This window comes from Thrips palmi, unplaced genomic scaffold, assembly GCF_012932325.1.
Source record: "Thrips palmi isolate BJ-2018 unplaced genomic scaffold, TpBJ-2018v1 HiC_scaffold_1, whole genome shotgun sequence".
Classification (NCBI taxonomy): domain Eukaryota; kingdom Metazoa; phylum Arthropoda; class Insecta; order Thysanoptera; family Thripidae; genus Thrips; species Thrips palmi.
This window is the reverse complement of record NW_023144620.1, coordinates 11119528-11140474: the sequence shown is the minus strand read 5'-3', so window position 1 is coordinate 11140474 and position 20947 is coordinate 11119528. Positions and strand designations below refer to the sequence as shown.

The window sequence follows — 20947 nt, the reverse complement described above, 5'->3', positions numbered from 1 at the left end:
ATGAGTGTGAGAGAGACAGAGCGACGAGAACGACTCTCGGAATCAGTCTGCTGGCCTTTGCATACGCTTACTGTACTGCGCTGGGGCGGAATGGAGGCTGGCGGGGCGTGACGGCGCGACGGTGGAAGGAAGGCAGGGCGGCTACCTGGCTACCTGTACCTGGCGCGGAGGGGACTGCTTCCACTCGGACTGCTTCGGCACCTCCAGCGCTCCAGTGCACACGAGGACAAGCCCCGTCGCACCGCCGTACCGCCGCACCGCCCCGTTTGTGCGGGAAAATATGAGTTTTCTTGGGAAGCGAGCACGCTGCCGCGCCCGCCGCCCGCCCCGCCCCGCCCCGCCCCGCCCCGCCGCGCTACGCCACACCCCGCCCCGCCCCGCCGCGCCGCGCCGCGCCCCGCCACGCTACGCCACGCCGCCCTTGCCGTTTGTTTGCGGATTCTGATAGTGAATCCGATGCCAACTCCAAGGAGTTCCGGATTCAATTTGATGCTGGGCGGGCTCCCCTCACAGCCCCGGCCTGGGCGACGACCGAGGTGTAGGATGGGCTGCCTACCCTCCGGGCGGGGCCAATGGAGCCAGGCGGGGCACGGCACGCCACGGCACGGCGCGGCACGGCGCGGTGCGGCTTGGCGGGAGTTAGGCCCGTCTAGTCGACCGGTGCCGAGGCTAGCGCGACGCCGGAGCCTCGGTTCTCCGTTCCGCAATTAGGCGGCTTGTCCATTAATTGGCCGGGGAAGTACCAGCAGGGCAGCGCGCTGTTGCCTGCCTCGCCGGTCCTGGAGGTCCTGGAGGTCCTGGTGGTTCTGGAGATCCTGGAGGTGGTCCTGGAGGTCCTGCTGGTGGTCCTGGAGGTCCTGCTGGTGGTCCTGGAGGTCCTCCTGCTGGTAGTCCTGGAGGCCTTGCTGATGGTCCTGGAGGTCCTGCTGGTGGTCCTGGAGGCCTTGCTGATGGTCCTGGAGGTCCTGCTGGTGGTCCTGGAGGATGCGGTGAACCGCAGCCACCGAGCCGCAGACAACCAACACGCGACAAATATTGGCGCCACGCTGCTCGGAACACACTGTGAAAATTTGTCGACACTTGACGACAAAACCGTCCCATGAAAATGGTGTCAGTTTCATGAATGCTCCTCTACTTACTGCATTGCATGGGCGGACAACATTGTCATCAAAGCAAGTTTGACGGAGATTCTTGTAAGGATACCCTTGAAGTTGTTATCAAGTGACAATGAATGTTACAGTGAAGTTACAGTGAATGAGCTGAGCAGGGAGCAAGGGGCACACCCCCGTATTTTGACACAGCAGACCGAAGCCTAGAGTCGTTATCGTTCGCTCTGTCCCTCTCGCACCTATACGGGACGCCCCATGAGTGCGAGGGAGGCAGAGCGACGAGAACGACTCCTCGGAGTCAGCCTGCTGTGCGGAGTTCGGCGTGATTGTCCGCGATGTTTGTCGGCTCGCTTTGGCTTTGGATTATCTCAAGCCGGGCTCGGGCTGGCTGGCTGCCTTGCCTGCCTGCCTGCCTGCCTGCCTGCCTGCCTGCCCAGTCCCGGGTCCGGTCCGGTCCCCCACTTTAATTTGGGCCCCAGCAGCAGCACGGCTCCGAGGACAAGTTTGGCCGGGCGGGAACGGCATGGCAGCAGCGTGGCCTGGCTGGCCTGGCCGGCCTGGGCCGCGAGCTGCACTCGAGATGAGTGGCGTCTTGAAGGAGCGAGGCTCGCGCTGTCTCTCTCGCACTGCCGGGCCGCGCCGTGGAGTGCGAGAGAGACGGCGCGCCGTTTGGAATCAGCGCGGCCGGGGATCTCGCCCGTTGAAAAGAGGAGCTTTGGCGCGCTTTGGCGTCCAACGGCAGCTCGCTAGAATTTGGGAAGTCTGGCCACGGCGCCACGGCCGTTCCCTGTGAAGACTCTCTGCAGCTCGCCGGCAGCGGCAGCGCACTGGTCGCGGCGAGGGTCGCGGGGTATTCACAGTTCCCGGCGCTTTTCCGCGTTTTCGGCGTGGAGGCAGAGGGATGGGCCGGCCAGGGACGCGGAGGCGGAGGAGGGGGGGGGGCGAAAATCCGCTCCTGTGACGAAAGAGGGAACGCCCGCCCCGGTTCGCACTCACAAAAAAGACGAAAGAAACACGCTGCACACAGTCACGGCGACGGGGACGTAATATTACTTCTTTTCAAGCCTCTCTCTCTCTCTCTCTCTCTCTCTCTCTCTCTCTCTCTCTCTCTCTCTCTCTCTCTCTCTCTCTCTCTCTCTCTCTCTCTCTCTCTTTCTCTCTCGTTGAAAAAGACGAATGCATGCACATGTAGAAAACAAAATTATCAAAACATTTTTTTCCGGCAGTTTTAAAATTTGAACTTCTTTTAATATATGTTTCTTGCTCCTTCTGCAACAACAACCGTCCGCGTGTATCACCGCTGCGAGCTACAAGTCTCGTTTTGTTATACCTGTCTGCAAAGGCGGCACCTCCCCGGGGGATTGCCATGTCAGCCAGCGAGCGCCCCGCCCTACACCACCCCGCCCCGCCCCGCCCCGCCCCGCCCCGCCCCGCCTCGCCCCGCCAGAGAAAGGTCCTCACGGACACGACAACGCTACCCGCAGGGGGGGAAACTGCAACCTTTGCCCAAATTTTACAGCCCCCTCCGCACGAGGCCCCCCCCCCGTCCCGGAAGGTCTGCACCTCCAGATAATCAGCCAGTTTATGGTTACAGCGTATCGGTTTTCGCTGTTGTGCCGGGCGGAGGCAGAGCGCCGGTCTGAGGAGAAAGGGGGAGCACGCCGACACACGGACGAACAATCAGAAGACAGAGGCGGGCTGAGACAAAGTGCGAGGTCCGAGTCACGTTTTATATCGGAATCACCCCTCGGGCCTGCGCGGCCTGCGGCATCTCGGAGCAGGCGAAGCAAGGCGGAGCAAGGGCCGAGATTCCCCCAGGCGTTTTTCGAGGCCGGGTCGGGGTGGGTCGGGGTCGGCGTCGCCTCGGCCCGCCTCTGCCCGCCTCGGACACGTCGTGCACCGACTCGGCCAGCGAGGCCAGCGAGGGGCCGGGCGAGGCCGGGGCCGTGTCCAAGGCAAACTCTCCGCCCTCCTGGCCGCAGACCTCGCCTCACTCCTCGGGGCAATATCAGGCATTCCTCCCTCCAGTCGGCCACCCTCGCAACCCTTCGCGATTTCCCTCCCCCGCGCCGGATTAGAGACGCCCCGCCCCGCCCCTTCCCCCGCCGACATAGATTGTCGCCTCAACTTGCAGTGCCGTGACCATTTTCCCCCATTTCTCTCCAGAAGGGTCGTCCCCGTCTGCTCACCCCCACTCCCCCTCCCCCGCAACCTTGGCGCCTCCCCCTTCCCCTTGTCCCGAGCCCGCTCCGAGACACCGTCGTAGGGGAATCTACAACGGCCGAAAGTGACATGTATTGCCTTTACGGCGTGGCGTGGCGCGGCGTGGCGGGGCGCAGTGGAGGCCGGGCAGGCCGGCGAGGCGTGCCTGGGGCGAGGCTAGCTTGAACCTGAGCTGCGCGGCAGGGCTGCAGAGTCGTCTTGGTCGCTCTGTCTCTCTCGCACCTATACGGGCCGACCCATGAGTGCGAGAGGGACAGAGCGACGAAGACGACTCTCGGAGTCAGTCTGCTGGGGGCGGGTGGGGGGAGAGGTTCGTGAGATAATTCCATAATTCCGGCCTCCCTTTTCGCTTTCCGTTTTCCCTTTCGCGCCGCGCCGCCGTCCTCCTCGGCCGAGGATGAAAAAGAAAGTCGCTCTGTTTCGCCGGAAATTCTCCCGCTGATTCCCGCGCACAAAATTCGCCGAGGTAACGAATTATCCGTCGGGCCGCGCGGCGTCGGAAAGTTGGACCGATCAAACGGCCAGGCCGGCCAGGCCAGCACACTGGTTCCGAGAGTCGTTTACATCACTCTGTCTCTCTCGCACCCATGAGTGCAAGAGAGACAGAGCGACGGAAACGTCTCTCGGAATCAGCCTGCAGTTGGACTGGCTCGGATATTCGAAACCCGACGTCGACGTTATGTAAATTGGTTAGTTCGAAACCGCGCCGAACTGCTGAGCAAGAGCGGATTCTCGGAAATCTCCGTCACGGCGGTGGTTCGCATCCCTGCTCCCCTCTGGTTTTCTTTATCGACTTGGCAAATTGTTTTCCCTTTTGTGCTCGCTGCCCGCTGCCCCGGTGCGTAGCAGTGCGTGGCAGCGCGTGGGCGGGCTAATGCTTTGCCCGCGCCCACGCGGCCTAGCACACCCCAATGAGTGCGAGAGCGGCAGAGCCATAAAACCACTTTTTGGCTTCAGTTTGCTGGACCGGCGGCCCTCTCCACTCGCTCTTTTTTCCCTTATTTCTGACCCTTCGGTCCGTTCTGGCCCTTCGGACGCGACGCTGGCGCCTCCAAGTGGCGCCAAACCGAAACACGGCGTGACATTTCCGACGGACCGTGTAAAGGGCTCTGTGTGTGTGTGTGTGTTCGTGTGTCTGTCTGTCTGTGTGTGTGTGTGTGTATATATATATATATTATATATATATATATATATATACCACGGCCGCCACGGCCACCACGGCCACGACGGCCGCCACGGCCACCACGGCCACCACGGCCGCCACGGCCGCCACGGCCACCACGGCCACCACGGCCACCACGGCCACCACGGCCATGTAGTCGAGCCACATGGAAATCAATAACCCGGGCCGAGGGCATCAATCATGGGGAGGACTCGAAGCGACTCCAAGGCCGAGAGGCGAGGCGGCGGAAGGTCACGGCTGCCGCCAAGTCCGCCTTGGCGCCAAGGCTGCACTGCGCCGCAACACGCGCTGCATGCAACCAAACCAAGACCCGCTCCTTCGTGTTGGTCTGCCAACATGTCGAAACAACTGGCTCTCCAACAGCCCCAATAGGAAAGCGGGGAGCCGGCGTCCCTTTTCGCGGCCGAGGCGTGCTTCCGGTTTAGAACGCGCACACCGTCGCCATTGTGCCAAAGTACTCTACGAATTCGGCCCCGACGCGTTCCCGGAAATGGGTTCCTCGCTGGCGCCCTGGCGTGCCGTGCCGTGGCGTGCCGTGCCACGCCGTGCCACGCCGTGGCCCGAGGGACCCTACCTGGAAGCGTCCTGGAGCCTGGAGTCGCGTCGAGGTGCGCGTCCAACTTTGACCGCGCGCCGCACGCTGCGTCTGGATCTGATGCCGCCACTTGTGGGCCTGCCCCGCCTGCTCCGTCCCCCGTGGCTAGCAGCAGCCAGCAGCACACAGGCCCGGGGGGAAGGAGGAAGGGGGAAGGGCGAGTCGATGGCATAGTCATTCTGCAGGCTGATCCCGACCGGCGCTCGATCTGTCTCTCTCTCACTCACGAGGCGCCCCGCAGGGCCGCGAGAGAGAGAGAGAGAGAGAGAGAGAGAGAGAGAGAGAGAGAGAGAGAGAGAGAGAGAGAGACGGAGCGACGAAGCACCGCCGTTCCGGATCGTCCTGCCGGCCGGCTGCGCGGGCCGTTTGCCAGGGCTGGAATGTGGGTCACGTGATGGGCGCAGTCTCCCCGGGTCTCTCTCTCTCTCTCTCTCTCTCTCTCTCTCTCTCTCTCTCTCTCTCTCTCTCTCTCTCTCTCTCTCTCTCTCTCTCTCTCTCTCTGTCTCTCTCTCGCTCTCTCGGCCTGCCGGTCTGCCGGTCTCTCTTCCCCTTTGCCGAGCAATGTTGTCATTCGTCCGCAATCTCGCCATTAGAGCGCGCCACCAGTGTGCCGGCAAAGTCGGCGGCGGGACCCGTGTAAATGTGCCTACATGCCTCTGTGTGTGTGTGAGTGTGTGTGTGCTCTCTCTCTCTCTCTCTCTCTCTCTCTCTCTCTCTCTCTCTCTCTCTCTCTCTCTCTCGCATCACCCTTCCACGCGCCCGCTTTGAGCCGCGCGGCGTCCTTTGCCAAAGTGGATGGGTTTTGGCGCAGGCGCGCGAGTGTACGTCTGTACGTGTGTCTATGTCTGCGCGTGTGTGTGTGTGTGAAGGGGTGTGTGTGTGTGTGTGTGTGTGTGTGTGTGTGTGTGTGTGTGTGTGTGTGTGTGTGTGTGTGTGTGTGTGTGTGTGTGTGTGTGTGTGTGTGTGTGTGTGTGTGTGTGTGTGTGTGTGTGTGGCTCAGGTGATAGTGCGTTTGAAACCGAGTACGTATACAGTTGCGCTGCTCTCACGTACTTTTTTTTTGCACTTCGCTATCTGAATGTGTGTATGACGGGGAGTGTAAACGTGTTGGTGCATGATGACGCGCGCGCGCGCGCGTGTGTGTGTGTGTGTGTGTATGTGTGTGCGTGCATGCGTGTTTTGTTTGCGATTGTGTGCGTGCTGCGCGCCTCCGCCACGCCCGCTGCCATACCGCTTTGGTTTTCTTGTGTGTGCCGTTAGGCTTCGCGCGCGCCTGAGAGAGAGAGAGAGAGAGAGAGAGAGAGAGAGAGAGAGAGAGAGAGAGAGAGAGAGAGAGAGAGAGAGCAAAAGCAAAAGTGTGTGCGAATACGCGTCCGTACTGGTCTAGAGCTCAAGCTGCGTAAGGGACGCGCGCGCGCGCCCACACACACATACCAACCCCCACACACACACGCGCACACGCAGGCGCGCCCCCGGTGACGGATGGCACGCATTTATATTTGGGCTACAAAAGACTCCACGATCATTCTTCCTTACCCGGAGGCGCTTCACCCCGCCACGGTAAATGATTGATACTGCCTGCTCCCCATCTTTGGTATCGCCGCGGCGCCTTCCTGGCCCGCAGCAGCAGCAGCGCGGCGGCACACTGCCATTCCGAGAGTCGTTTTCGCCGCTCTGTCACTCTCGCTCGCACCTGTACGGCACGCCCCGTGAGTGCGAGAGAGACGGAGCATACTCGTGGGGAGCCAAGCTTTATCATCGCGGAGTCGAGGATGCTGCCCAGCCGCGGGGCGCAGGGGCGGATCCGGAGAGGTGTTAGGAAGGGGGGAAGGGGCGATGCAGTAAAAGTCCTCAGTTGAGTACTTACAGGGGAAAGTGCGACTTTTTTGCTTACGCAGCTTCGACGCCTCCAGCGCCCCCCTCCGGGTACGCGCCTGGACATGCGTCATTCAAACAAGCGAGACATGTGTTGTTACATTGAAAGTACGGAGTAAAACGACATGTTTGGCAGCGTTTCCCCCGCGGCCTCCACCAGGGCACGGTGGGCCGGAAGACCAGTGGAGGTGGACAAAATCGCGGCCACGTTTCGAGCTCCAGAGTCGCTGAATGGGACTCGAACCGAACGTGTGACCCCACCAATGGATTGCTCTCCCAACGAGGAATCCATTGGTGGGGTCACACGTTCGGTTCGAGGCCTGTTTAACGACTCTGGAGCTCAAAACATGTCTAGAGTTTTGGCCGCGCGCGCAGTCTTCTGGTCCACTGTGCGCAGGGCCAGGCCAGAGGCCATTCTGCGCCGCCGAGTCGACCGGGCCGAGTCGCCGAGGGGAGATAGCTAAGTGCGGAGGCTGGCTCCGCTGTGCCCCTTTGTGTGGAAACTTGATACGCGTTTTGTTCGGGGCTGCATCGTCTTTTTTCTCTCTTTCCCAGCCTTGTCTTTGTTCGCACGAAGCGGCCCCGGACCGGCCGTGCCCGTCGGCGATCCGGTTAATTTACACTGTAGAGGTCGGCTGCTCGCCGCGTGGATGCGTTTACAGTGTACACGGCCTCCTCGGCCTGCTCGGCCTCCGGATGCACAGTGGGCCAGAAGGCCGGTGGAGTTGGACCCAATTCCGGACGTGTTTTGAGCTCCAGAGTCGCTGAATAGGACTCGAACCATCAGTGGATTCCCCGTTCAAAGAGCAATTCATTGGTGGGGTCACACGTTCGGTTCGAGTCCAATTTACCATTTCTGGAGCTGAATACGCGTCCGGGAATTGGACCGCCTCCAACGGTCTTCTGACCCACTGCACTGCACCTCCAGGACGTCGGCGGGGCGCGCATGGCTGCGCGCATGGCTGCCCGCCGGCCCGGCAGTCCATAGGGCGGACGTGCGGCCGGGACTCTACCGTGCAAAAATCGATTCCAAGTCGGCGTGCTCCCCCACGGACACGGTCGCCTCGGTCGGCACGGTCGGCACGGGCCCAAGGTCTCCTAAATTGTTGATCAGCCCCGACAAGTCGACGGCCCGCCGCTTGCTGCCGCGCGGCCCGGAACCCGCCGAGGCCCGCGACCCGTGGGGCCGCCGAGCTGGCAAGGCGCCTACCTGGTGACACTTTTCCCTCCCCCCTCCACTCCGACGCCCGTCCTTGGGCTGGCCATCCTTCACGGTGGCGCGGGTGGTCCGGGATGTCCTTCCCCGGCGCGGCAGGTCGCCAGGTGGCACTACTGCTTGATGGAGGGCGACGACGCTCACACGCTTGGCTCGGCTTCGCTGAAACATTCATGTCCGAGTGGCGGCTGGCCCCGCTGTCAAGTTCAATGACGACGCTGTCCTCCATTGGCTGCGCGCGGCCCGGCTCCGCCAATGGGGCTCCGCCAATGGGGCTCCGCCAATGAGGCGGGGCCATCAGTGACGTCACCGGGACAGGGCGGGGGTGAGGGCCGCCGCCGGGGGGTGGATGGAGGATCCGGGATGCGCGCCCCGTGGCCGCGGGAGGAGAGGGGGGGAGAGCATTAATATGTGGCTCAAGTGGCGCGTCGCGCCCAAAAAGCCGCGTAAAATGAATCAGGCAAAGCGCCTTGGCGGTGGGCAGGCCCGCCGCACACCCGTGTGCCGGGCTTGCCTACCCGGCCTTCGTCGGGCTGACGCCACTGACGCCTACGACGCGCGCTGTATCCCTCCCCGTGAGTCGTTTTCGTCGCTGTCTCTCTCGCACCTGTACGGGACGCCCCGTGAGTACGAGAGAGACAGAGCGACTCTCGGAATCAGTGTACTGTATCCATCCCATTGTGCCACCTTACTCCCGACCAATGCCCCACCCGCTGATGTTTCTCTTTCTCTCTGTTGCAGGGAACGCAGATCTTTGACAGGTGAGCCAGCCCCGCGCTCATTTCCACAAACAAAACGGTCCGTTGCATCTCTCTGCGTTGTGGCGATAAATTCCACCGACTAACAACAAAATGAAAAGGCTCGAAAATTCTGTTTTCCTCGTCGACCACGCTGCTGTTCATGCAGACATATTTTTTTTGTCCTTTTCATGCACGTTATCGTCCGCATGCCATCAGCTCCAGAGTCGGAGAGCCGGAGCCAGCGCTCCCTGTTGACCGCTCGGCTCTCCGGGCACTGGCCAGTGACTGGCCTTCCTCTTCTTCCTCTTCTTCTTCTTCTTCTTCTTCTTCTTCTTCTTCTTCTTCTTCTTCATCTTCATCTTCTTCTTCTTCTTCTTCCTCTTCTTCTTCTTCTTCTTCTTCTTCTTCTTCTTCTTCTTCTTCTTCTTCTTCTTCTTCTTCTTCTTGTTCCCTTCCTCCCTCCTCACACTCTCCATATTATGGTGAAATTGATCCATATTATGGCGGTGCAGCTGACTTCATAACATACCATTAAGAATTCACTGTATGTTACAGATATTTTGACCAATTTCGTTGGTATTATGGAGAAAATCTTCACCATAATATGTTGGTGCAGCCTTTCACCGTAAGACATTTACAGTGCACCCTCTCTTCGCTCTCCCCCCCCCCCCCCCCCGGGTCCTTCCCTCCGCCCTCAAACAATGCGCGCTGCAATTCGATTTCAATTCCCCGCCGTACTTGCGATGCCGCTCTTCGCTCTTCATTGTCCGCGGCGGTCCTGCCTTGCAGCCCTGCACACTGAGAGGGCCGAAGTTGTTTGGGCTGGTGGGGAGTGCGGGGTTGGACGCAGACCAGTACGCTGTGTCAAGGTTTCAAGGCCGCGCGCTGTCAACGCCAAACATCTGCTGACTTTAGAGAGGATAGAGAGAGAGAGGGAGAGAGAGAGAGAGAGAGAGAGAGAGAGAGAGAGAGAGAGAGAGAGAGAGAGACAGACAGAGAGAGAGACAGAGAGAGAGAGAGAGAGAGAGAGAGAGACAGAGAGAGAGAGAAGAGAGAGAGAGAAGAGATGGAGAAGCATGGGGGGCCGTGCGAACGGGGGCTGCTTTGCTTTCGAGACAACAGCCGGCCTCTTGATGCTCAAAAATGACTGACTGACTTTCCCTGGCCCTTTTTTTTAATGCCTCCAGGCCTCCTCCAGCGAGGCGGAGGCAGAGGCGGAGGCGGACGGGGGACGGGGGCTGGAGAGACGTGAGGCGGGTGCGGTCGTGTGAGGGCGGGGATTTAGTGGCGGGGGAGCCACGCCGGAAGGCATCCTGGCGTCATATGGCGGAGGGTCGCAGAGAAAGAGGGACACACACACACACACACGCTGGACACATTCACAAAGAACCTCACGTGAACACGGTGCGATGGAATGTGTGAGCGTGGGCACGGTCATGGGACACGGCCATGGGACACACAGCCCCCGGCCATGAGACATGCCCTGGACAGGGAGGGAGGGCTGTGCCGAAGGGGTTGGAAAAGGAGGGGGGGGAGGGGAGGGGTCCCTGTGTGTCGCAGTTTATTCGCACGATTAACTCGTCAGCAACTTAACCATAACAAAGTTCCGCCTTAGTTCCCCCGCCGAGGGCCGGGGTGGGCGTCGAACCCCTGCCGCCTTGCCGTTGCTATCGTCACGCTGAATCGGCGTGGCGGGTTGGATTCTCTGCTCGTTTCCGTCTAAACGGACGCGCGGGAAATTTTGCCGGGGCTTTTGAGGAAGGTCTGGCGCCGCTTCGCTCGTTACGTGCCGAGTGCATTCCTTGTGCTGCTCCGCGCTGCTCCGCGGCGGCCAGGCGAGCCAGGCGAGGCAGGCAAGCCAGGCACGTCATTTCGGAGTAATTGAACCTCTGCAGGAATGCCGGGCAAACAAACTTTGTGTTGAAAGACGCGCTTTCTGGAGAGCAGCCCGCGAGATGGAGCAGAAGCGGCAGCGGGGCGGGGCGGGGCGGGGCGGGGCGGGGCGGGGCGGGGCGAGGGGCAAGGCTGGGCGGGGCGAGGGGCGAGGCCGGGCAGGGCTTGCCGGAGAGATTCGTCCAATGGGGGATTGCAAGAGAGGAGTTAGTTTGATGCAAGTTTGTTGTATACAGTTCATCGACTACGTAAATTCGGTCCCATTTTTTGTCGCTGCCTTCGTTTTTTGTTGGGGTTTTCACCAACGCTCTCCTATATGAAAATCGTTTCAGTCATTCGAAAAAAAGTTCATGAAATTAGTAACGCGAAAATAGGTTGCCTAAATTTAGCGGGAGAATTTCTCAGGTTTAAGTGCGGCATCTTTAATTCAAAGACACCCTGCATTTTAATAAAATACTCTTTTGCATATTAATGAAACGTTTTTCTGGGTGTGGAGCAGGGATGCTACCGAAGGGTAGAGCATTTCGCGACGCGCGCGTCTTTTACGATGACTCACACTCGCCTTACAGCGTCGTTGCCATCCGTTATGCCGCGCCTGACCCCCGCCCCCTCACCTTATCTAGTAAACGTTAGATGCCAAATGGCCCGAGATGTGTTGCGTTGTTAAGGGCGGCGCGCGGTAATCGCCTGTCTGTCTGTCCGTCTGTCAGTCAGTCTGTCTGTCTGTCTGTCCGTCTGTCCGTCCTTCGAGGCTGCCGCTCCTGCACACGGCATATCTCCTGAGAGAAAAATCATCACTGTCTGTCCCGGCCTGTCCGTTGTGCTGCTGCATTTCCCTTCATTTCTCTTCCCTCCGCTTGTCTGCACATCTGCCAGTCCATCCGTCCGTCTGTCTGTCTGTCTGTCTGTCTGTCTGTCTGTCTGTCTGTCTGTCTGTCTGTCTGCCTATCTGTCTGTCTGTCTGTCTGTCTGTCTGTCTGCCTGCCTGTCCGCTCGTCTCGCTCTACCTTCCGCAACCTTCGCGTGCAGCCCCTCTCGCCCCCTTTCCCCTGCGGCTCTGCTCCTCCTCTACATATATTTTTTTTCATATCCCGTGTGTTTTCTCTGCTTTCCTGTGCGGCCTGTTCTTTCCCCTGACCGACTTTGCTTCGCCTCGCCCGCCTTTCCACGCCTTTCTCCCCGGTGGCGGTTCCAGACGGAAAGTTTGATCCAATTCGTTGACGCGACAAACTGTGCGCGAACACTTTTGGAAGGGCCGACCGCGCGCCCGCGCCCGTCCGACAGTCGAGAGGTCACTGCAAAAAAAAAAACTCTGTTTGGAAAATGTGCGGAAAATGCGGTTTTCCGAGGTCCCCGTAAGGATCTCACGACGTTGACCTCTGTCGTCGGCTGGGACGGTCCAGGTAAAAAATAATCGGCCAGACACGTTCCGCTTTTATTTTCGCCCTTTTTCCCTACCCGTTGACGCAACGCGCGCTGACGTGATTTGGGTTGATTTGGGTCAACGTGCCTCGCGCTCTCCGGTTTACGTAAACTCGGCGAGGTACGAACACAGCAGTCTGATTCCGAGAGTCGTTTTCGTCGCTCTGTCTCTCTCGTGCTCACGGGGCGTCTCGTGTAGTTGCGAGAGAGACAGAGCGACGAAAGCGACTCTCGGAATCGGCCTGCAGGGACGCTGCGAGGCCACTGTTAGGCGTGGAGGCCTGCGGACGGCGTCCTCGGTGTCCTTGACCTTCTTAATTAGGCCAATGGGGATCGTCTTGCCCAACCCCTCGGGGATTAGGCTCGCCCCCTGTTTACCTAAGAAGTAGATTGCGCGTCTGCATCCGGCCTTCGCTTCTCGGAAACACTGTGTGCTGTGTATTGCTCGCACCTATTTTGGCGGACTGTGCATATTTTACAGTGAATCATCGAAGGTACCAGTGGGCAGTCCGTCGATCATACAAGGATCTGTCTGTCTGTCTGTCTGTCTGTCTGTCTGTCTGTCTCCCCACATAACATAGTAAACATGGCTTATACAGCCCTCTTTGAATCAGTCATGAGTTATGGGCTTGAAGTGTGGGGATCTGCCTCGGATACAAACTTGCTCCCCATTAAATCATTACAGCAGAGAGCTGTAAAGATTGTGAAGAAAAAGCAAAGAGTTCCATTACCAAATACTATTTTAACATTAGAGAATTTGTACAAATTAAAAGTTTTAAAAAGAAATTATTTTAAGAAAGAGTTTAGAAATATAGTACAACATAGATACTTAACAAGAAATGAGAGTTTCCAATATAAGATAGGTATGAATAAGTATGGTGATAGACTGACAGAGGTGGTCGTGCCAAAAATACTAAATAAGATGCCAATAGATTTAAGGAATATAAATAGTCAAAGTGCCATGAAAACAAAATTAAAACAATATTTTTTAAGTACAAACAATTGAAAAATCTAAATAACAAAAAGAAAGGTGGAGTTTAAATTGTAAAAGATTTTTTTGTTTGTAAAAGATTTTTGTTTGTTTGTTTTTATTGTTTGTTATGACAGAAAGACAGTAAATCCACCCCTGACAAGCAGTCATGCTTAGGGGTTGTCTTTTTCTATTTTTAGGCAGTTTATTACTATGTTAATGTTTCTATCTGTAAGTGCCTTGTTTAAGTTTTTCTTAATAAATACGAATTGAATTGAATTGAATTGAATTGAATTGTCTGTCTGTCTGTCTGTCTGTCAGACGTGTAATCAAGAACCGGTCAAAATCTCAGACAGGTTTCGAGCTCCAGAGGGTACCCTCTGGACGTCTCAACAGGACGATACATCCGGTCAGCAATGGCTGATCTACAGAGCGCTTGGGTACAAAGTCCGATCTACACAGTGCTCGCCTACAATGACCGATCTACACGGAACCATTTTGAAAAGACCGATCTGTTTTTCAAAGCTTTTTTGCCATCTCTGTCAATCCTAAAGTACGACTAGTAAAATCTCGGAACATTCATTATTAGAAAATAAGTGAAGCATACTTCGATATAAAGGTCGAAACAACATTTTGGACGTTGTATTTTAACTTTGACAGAGATGGCAAAATAGCTTTGAAAAACAGATCGGTCTTTTCAAAATGGTTCCATGTAGATCAGTCATTGTAGATGAGCGCTCTGTAGAACGGACTTTGTACCCAAGCGCTATGAAGATCGGCCATTGCTGACCGGATGCATCGAGGACTCGAACCGACCGTGTGACCCTACCAATGGATTGCCCCCCAAACGAGCAATCCATTGGTGGGGTCACACGCTCGGTTTGTGTCCCATTTAGCAGCTCTGGAGCTCAAAACGCGACTAGAGTTTTTGCGGCCTGCGCCGGTCTTCTGGCCCACTGTGCGTGGCCGTCGTGCCGCGGCCGTGCCGTGGGGCAGCACGCCGATATTACTGTGCCGCGTTTTGTTTCTCTGGGGGATGTGACCGGATATTGAGCGGGCACTGGCACTGGCCGTGCCGGGGCCGAATCCACCGAGCTGGAGCGCCGCGCAAAACGAAACGTCAAACTGAATGGGGTTCGACCGTTCGAGCCGCCGCAATCACAACTAAAACAGCTCACCGCGAGTGAGTGTAGCATTGTGCCATCGATAGGCATGTTGCCAGGCCTCCGTGTTCTCTTGGGCGTGGTGAGGCGGGGTGGGGTGGGGCGGGGCGGTGGAGCATTGTTTGCTGATGGCGCTGAGAGCCATCGCTGTCACGGCCAGCAGACGACACATCAAAACAACGCATTGCCGCCGCAGCCCCGCCCAGCCGTGCCAGCCCCCGGGGATGCTCTCAGCGCAGCGCGGCCCTCGTCAGACTGACGGACAGACGGACGCGACGTCGCGGTCGCAATGCTGACGAATTCCAGCATGAAAATGGAGCGGGGCCCGACTTGGAGCGACCACAGCGTTCAATTAAGGGTGGCCGATCAAACTCCCTTTAAGCGCTGGTGGTCTTAAAAACTTGTTTAAGTATGTCCCGGCATACGATAAACCATTTTGGTTCGGGACAGGTGTTCCCGAAAAGTTGGCCGGCTGGAAAAAGCCTCCCGCTGCCTGCCGCTGCCTTCGTCGAAAATAATTTAAGGCAGGGCTGGGCCGGGCCACTGCCTGCCGCTGACGGCATGGGAATGGACGCCGATTACCAGAAAACAAAGCGGACCGGACCGACTCTTTAAGACGCGGCGCTTAGAGAGGGGAGAGAGAGAGAGAGAAAGAGAGAGAGAGAGAGAGAGAGAGAGAGAGAGAGAGAGAGAGAGAGAGAGAGAGAGAGGGGGGGGGGGAGGGGGGAGGAGAGAGAAAGAGAGGCCAGGCCAGTCCGAGGGCCAAGCAATCAAAGCGAATATCGCCCCGCGACAGCTGTAGCATGTGGGGGCCTCATGTGTGCTGCGGCACAGTAACGACCTTTGGGCTAAACTTCGATAACGGCCGTGTGTGTGTGTGTGTGTGTGTGTGTGTGGGCGCGTGCGTGTGTGTGTGTCGGGGTGCTCTGTTGTCAATTCCTCTAGTGTTGTTCGACCGCGATGAGGTGTTGCCCAGCCTGGTTCCTCCCTGTGCTCCTCCTCCCCATCCCACACAACCCCTCCCCCCTATCCCCCCTCTCCCGCCTCTTCCCCTTCGGGTCTCCGTTTTCCATCGGCAAGTTCTTCCGCTTCCCACTTGGTTCCTCGCCCACCGATATCCGATACGCTGCTGGAAGGGATGGACGGCCGGGCGCTGTGGTGGTGGTAATGGTGGTGGTGGTGGTGGTGGTGGTGGTGGTGGTGGTGGTGGTGGTGGTGGTGGTGCTAGTTTTGGTGGTGCTGGTGGTGGTGGTGGTGGTGGTGGTGGTGCTGCTGCTACTGCGCTGCTGGTGGTCGCTGGTGCTGCTGAAGCTCGTAAGCGCCTGCGATGGAGCGGGTAGGCAGTCCCGCGGCACACCGAAGCGTCCGAGAGGCCTACCTCCCAGGCGGCGAAGCTCGTTGCCTCTGTGCTGTGTGGGTGGAAGTGGATCCCACCCGCAGCGCAGCCCGTGGACAGTCAAATATGCATTTGCGGTCAGGTCACACACACACACACACACACGTCCCAACTTTAGGGGATAATTATTGCGTCATCAGAGAGCTCGGCTGACGACACGGGGGATGCTGATGATGATGGTTAGAATTATACCCCGCTCGTTGTTTCCAGTGTGGTGGTCGGAGAGGGGGGGGGGTGCGAAAAGTTGTTTGACACAAAAGGGCGGCTGCTCATCCCCCATTGTGCGGCGCGACGTGCACCCGCCCAAATTACACTCGCGTGGCTCAATTGTTTCTCAAAGTTTGACTCATCGCCGGGCGCGTTTTGTTATTGCTGGCTGTTTATTGTTCTCGTGAGTCGCGCGAGTCGCGGGCTCGTCGAGGCGTGGTGCACACAATGATTTGTGTTGTGTGTGCGTCTGTCTCTGCGCCGAACCCGTCGCCCGCCTGGGCGCATCGCAAAATGCTCTGTGAAGTGGCTCGAAATAACCGAGACCTACGAAGTTGGAAGTTCGTGTCCCAGTTCGCCATCCGACGCGTTCATCTGCAGTTAGACTGTGGCCAATACATACTTCATACTACAAACAAAATACATTGTAAATGTCTTACGGTGGAAGGCTGCACCAACATATTATGGTGGAGATTTTCTCCATAATACCAACGAAATTCGTCAAAATATCTATAAGTTACAGTGAATTCTGAATGGAACACTTTCACCATAATATGGAGAATCTTCACTGTACAACATTTAGAGTGTAGCATATTTGTGAACACTTTAAGAACAATTGAGTCACACTACAACTATACCCTCCTTATTCACTTCAAAGAATAGTGTGACATCAGTTCCTGGGTACAATTCAGACTGCAGCTTCTCCCGCGTGGGCGGTCGACGGCTGAACCACCGATCTAGGTCGTCCCAAAGGGACAAGTAATTTAACGATATTGTCAAATCGTTTTGGCTATAATAGATTAGCTGCCTGTTAAAAAATAATTGGAAAAAATCCCCGAAGATTGATGGGAAAATGCCTTCTTCCAAAGCCCCATCGGAAATCTCGAGACGCAGTATCTCTCTTAAAATGCAAATTCGTTCTAGCAAAACCTCGTACCAACTGGAGACAAAAAGTAAAACAGCTGTTTTTGTTTGAATTTTACAAAAACCACTGGGTTATTATTTTTTTTTTTGCACCGAGTTTCCCAGGAATTGCCATATATTTCTAAACAGTGTACGTGGCTCGTGGCTGTCGAATAAAAGTGACCAGACAGAGCGGTAAAGCCCTCTTCTCGCGGACAGCTCGGACAGGTGGAGGGCTTGGTGTGGCGCTGGCGTGGCGCTGGCGTGCTGGCGGTACCCAACGCAATGCCCTCGCCCGACGTTTGACACCCGACACCCGCGTCACGGATTAACACTCCCCTTTTACACTTTCAGGGTGGATGGAAACTGCGCTGCTGAAGAGCGCGGGGAGCGGACGCACAGAACGCCCGGACGCACAGTGGGCCAGGAGACCAGCGGTGGCGGCCAAAGCTCTAGACGCGTTTTGAGCGCCAGAGTCGCTGAGCAGGAGTGTGTGACCCTATCAATGGATTCCTCATTCGGAGAGCAATCTATTGGTGGAGTCACACGTTCGGTTTGAGTCCCATTAAGTGACTCTGGAGCTCAAAACGCGTCCGGGATTTTGACCGCCTCCACCGGTCGTGGCCCACTGTGTGACGTTACAGCCCTAAACCAAATTAAAAGCAAAATTACTCCGCGCTCTCTTGAAAATCACACTGTAAAAACGGTTTCCCCAGGAGCCCCCTGGAAATTGCCTATGTCTTTACCATAGGCTTCCTGGGAAAACGAGGTACCGCGCATTATGCTCCTAATAATTGATGTTTGTCAAATTTGGTGAGGCTCCGCTTCCCGTTTTGATTTTCTCGAATTATGAAATTTGCTTACCGGCATGACTGTCCGCTAAGGGGTATTGAAATGCACGCTTTTTTGATTTTCATACCGGCCCAACCGGAAAATTGTTTTTTCATCTATTTAATTAGCCTACGCCAAAACTGAGACCGGTCGAACAGGACCTAGGGGTCGCCAATGTTTTTTTAAGGTTCAATTTCGACACTGTTTTGCTAAATTCCGAGAATTTTCGTGTTGTGGGTTCCCAGATCGACCGGTCTAGACCGAGCACCCCGGACTCGTTTTTGTCTCTTTCTACTTAGTACGGGGAGTAAAATGAGAGCTCGTGGGGTCCGATCGGACATGTTTGGGAAAATTAGTAACGTTGTTTTGGTGAAAAAAATGCCTTTTTTTAGCGTTTTAAAAGTTTGGAATTTTTTAGCTGTTTTGTGTCTGCACCAAACGAATCGTCCTGAACGACATATTATAGAAAAACGTCTCAGCTTTCGAATGCCGTATCGGGAAATGCTCTACGACCTTTCGTTAAGGAGATACAGGCGTTAAACGAATAACATGTCACTCAAAATGTCAATTTAATTAGTGATTTTTATCAGTGGAGTGCTTCCTTTTTCATTGCTACCTTAACAGTTTGTAAAGATTTCGCATACTTTGAGCCTGGGCGTCAGCAACTGCGATAGCGAGGAGGCGGGGGTGGGGATCGAGGTGCGGTGGACGTGCACACTGTAGGTAGCTCGGCCCAGGCGGCACAGGTGAGACTGCAGGTGGTGGGGGAAAGCAGCCTATCACAGACGCATTGCCCAGGTCACACTGGTCAATGCCTCTGCGATGCGCACGCACCACTGCAGCGCTCAGCGCGCTAGCTGCCGTGCTATCTGACGCGCGTGCCTATGCAGAAAACATAGGCCGCGTCGCCCCGTGTTAAATGCCAGCTAACTAACACGACTGGCAGATAGGTTGCCTAGTAATCAGGCGTTAGCCAGCAGTGCTGGAATAATCTGATTGTCACCGGCCTGTGGCCGATGCGTTCACCTTAGATGTTAGGGATTAAGCACGTGCCTCCCTCAGGGAGCCCCGACTCGGGAGAAGCTCCAGTTAGTATTCTACCAACCACCGTAGCGGAAACACCTGAGCCCTCTCCGCCGAATACCCCGACCGCGAAAGTGTCCGCGTGTGCCCGAGTACTCAACCAACCCGTGTGTCGTTACTTCACCCCTTCACGACCCCGTAGAACACGCTGCGGCTAGACGGTTACGCGAGTGATCAGTGCAGTGAAACCTAGTGACTGAGGACCAAGTGCAAAGCATCCCTCGACCCGGTTTGACCCCGCGGCGAGCTGATTTAGGCAGCCTCACACAGCAAACCCCACTTCAGCTCCGCAACCCCCGGCCAACGTGTGATAAGCCAGTGGTGGGGGGATGCTGGCTTCTCGGTAGCACACGTGCTGCGTCTCGCTCCGGTCCGGCCCGCCGCGCGTGCGCTTCAGTGTCAGCTGACAGTGTAGGCGTTGCCGTCAAACGGGCCAGTCGTCTTGATGTCCGCCATCAAGACGACTGGCCCCTTGGACGGCAACGCTACACTTCCAGCTGACACTGAGCGGAGCGGACCAGACTGAGCGGACCGGAGCGAGACGCAGCACGTGTGCTACCGAGAAGCCAGCATCCCCCCACCACTGGCTTATCACACGTTGGCCGGGGGTTGCGGAGCTGAAGTGGGGTTTGCTGTGTGAGGCTGCCTAAATCAGCTCGCCGCGGGGTCAAACCGGGTCGAGGGATGCTTTGCACTTGGTCCTCAGTCACTAGGTTTCACTGCACTGATCACTCGCGTAACCGTCTAGCCGCAGCGTGTTCTACGGGGTCGTGAAGGGGTGAAGTAACGACACACGGGTTGGTTGAGTACTCGGGCACACGCGGACACTTTCGCGGTCGGGGTATTCGGCGGAGAGGGCTCAGGTGTTTCCGCTACGGTGGTTGGTAGAATACTAACTGGAGCTTCTCCCGAGTCGGGGCTCCCTGAGGGAGGCACGTGCTTAATCCCTAACATCTAAGGTGAACGCATCGGCCACAGGCCGGTGACAATCAGATTATTCCAGCACTGCTGGCTAACGCCTGATTACTAGGCAACCTATCTGCCAGTCGTGTTAGTTAGCTGGCATTTAACACGGGGCGACGCGGCCTATGTTTTCTGCATAGGCACGCGCGTCAGATAGCACGGCAGCTAGCGCGCTGAGCGCTGCAGTGGTGCGTGCGCATCGCAGAGGCATTGACCAGTGTGACCTGGGCAATGCGTCTGTGATAGGCTGCTTTCCCCCACCACCTGCAGTCTCACCTGTGCCGCCTGGGCCGAGCTACCTACAGTGTGCACGTCCACCGCACCTCGATCCCCACCCCCGCCTCCTCGCTATCGCAGTTGCTGACGCCCAGGCTCAAAGTATGCGAAATCTTTACAAACTGTTAAGGTAGCAATGAAAAAGGAAGCACTCCACTGATAAAAATCACTAATTAAATTGACATTTTGAGTGACATGTTATTCGTTTAACGCCTGTATCTCCTTAACGAAAGGTCGTAGAGCATTTCCCGATACGGCATTCGAAAGCTGAGACGTTTTTCTGTAATATGACGTTCAGGACGATTCGTTTGGTGCAGACACAAAACAGCTAAAAAATTCCAAACTTTTAAAACGCTAAAAAAAGGCATTTTTTTCACCAAAACAACGTTACTAATTTTCCCAAACATGTCCGATCGGACCCCACGAGCTCTCATTTTACTCCCCGTACTAAGTAAAAAGAGACAAAAACGAGTCCGGGGTGCTCGGTCTAGACCGGTCGATCTGGGAACCCACAACACGAAAATTCTCGGAATTTAGCAAAACAGTGTCGAAATTGAACCTTAAAAAAACATTGGCGACCCCTAGGTCCTGTTCGACCGGTCTCAGTTTTGGCGTAGGCTAATTAAATAGATGAAAAAACAATTTTCCGGTTGGGCCGGTATGAAAATCAAAAAAGCGTGCATTTCAATACCCCTTACTGTCCGCCGTGCGTAATTGATGGCTGGCGTACTTAATGAAAGGCCGCCGCGTGACGCCGCGAGAGGGCAGCCCCGCGCAGCCCCGCGCAGCACTGTCCATCCGGCCATAACGGCCATTCCCATTAATCTGGCGCCCCCAGGCCACGGCGTGGCGTGGCGTGGCGTGGCGCGCAGCCCCACGCCCCGTTTTCCTATTTCCGG

General features: G+C 56.6%; 1 protein-coding gene across 2 annotated transcripts in view; it reads left to right on the top strand.

The window, feature by feature from the left end:
- LOC117654207 (complexin) overlaps nt 1-20947 on the top strand; it is a 161330-nt gene that overhangs the window by 6868 nt on the left and 133515 nt on the right. For both annotated transcript variants that reach the window (XM_034400464.1, XM_034400473.1), the window contains exon 2: nt 8943-8962. The gene's annotated coding sequence lies outside the window, so the exon portion shown is untranslated. The remainder of the gene's footprint in view (nt 1-8942; nt 8963-20947) is intronic.